This window comes from Phytophthora parasitica, assembly GCF_000247585.1.
Source record: "Phytophthora parasitica INRA-310 unplaced genomic scaffold supercont2.85, whole genome shotgun sequence".
Lineage (NCBI taxonomy): Eukaryota > Oomycota > Peronosporomycetes > Peronosporales > Peronosporaceae > Phytophthora > Phytophthora nicotianae.
This window is the reverse complement of record NW_008649071.1, coordinates 128,101-129,669: the sequence shown is the minus strand read 5'-3', so window position 1 is coordinate 129,669 and position 1,569 is coordinate 128,101.

Here is a 1,569-nt window from a genome sequence, read left to right as displayed (position 1 = left end):
TGGAGAGCTCCTTTTAGCGTTGTGACAACGAAAGTCACAACATCGTCGATGAATGTAACCTTGTTTAAACATCTTCCACAGTAATCCTACAGCATTAAAACTTAAATCCAGTCAGTTAAGTTTTCACTATTTCTTGTGTTCATTACTACACTCAATTGTCATGGGCAAATATCCTTAATTACAGTTTTCTTCATCCATTGCTTGTATATGGTCTCACCTCTGTAGCGAACAGCATATTGAAGCGCGCTCAGATACATTAGGAATCACAAACGACTCGCAGAGCATCGCGAAGTCACGCAGATAAGAGTGGTTTTGCCCAAAAGCCTCTCCACAGTGCGGATATGGTGTATCAATAACGCAGCTCTGCGCTGCTTGAGTCTCACCCCAACTAATTCAAGCTCCAATAGGGGGGGAGGGGGGGGGGGTCGAACATTCAAATATAATCCAAAAAGTAAGTAGAGACTTGTCCAATTTGTAAGCAGAGGAGTGCACAAAAACTGAGCAGAAACAGTAAAAGGGGAGTCGGACATAGAGCGTCGAATTCGCACTTAAAAGAAATACAGTCGATCCCCTCGGTAGTCATAGCGTTGAGAGCCGCTAAGTTATTCCTGTCTAAGGGTATTTCTACTCTCGAATGTACCATAAAAATGGATCCGAGTACTTTCAGTGGAACAGTGCACAAAATATACAAATGGAGACGACTGATGTAGCTCTTACTGGCGATTTACCCTGTTTTGCTTTCCTATTGCCAGTTTTGCCTCACCACACAAAGATACCCTCCTCTCTAGCCCAACCAGTCTACCTCACACTCACCTACTCAACGACTGCTGTACAAATATGTTAGCACCATGCTTACGTACCTAGTTTGTCCCAGAGCTAAATTCATGGGCTCACAGAATCTACGGTCTTGGAAGCAATTGATACGCTGAACCGCACTGGACTCACTTCCGGTCTCGCAGTTGGCCACCAAATCGCGGCACGAGGCGTGCGCCAGTCTACACCCGACCAGGTACTTGCCAGTTGGGTTTCCTGGAGTGAAGAGGGTGTTGCCGTCACAGGTTTGCAATTAGAGTGAAGGTTGAGCACTTCTCCGTGGTCCTAAAGCTTGAATAACGTCCAAAGTAGTCAAAAGCATAGGCTTCATCGAGTCAACATTCGAATCGGATGTGACAGCAATATTGCCCATGTGCAGTTATGACTTTTTTTTCGTAGTTAAGCACCTCAGAATAGGAATATTTGACTTTAAGTGTATTCCATTTTACGATTGAGGGGTGAGAGGGAATAATATCTTGGGTTTGTAAGTGACTGGTCAACAGGAACCGTTAATTTATTGCTATTGAGGGAGAATTCCACTTCTAAGGATTACTACTGAGGGGATCGTCTGTACTTTTCATTTGAGAGACATTCAAACAAAAGTATCATTATCGCCTTTTTAAGGTTATTTAGTGAGCACTTCACAGCTATTATTCGATGAATCAGCTTGGTTTGAGCTAGTGCACATCTTTCTAGTCGTTCTAAAAGCTGAGGAATCCTCGGTTGAAGGCAAAAGTCGCCCAATCCGGATTTTTT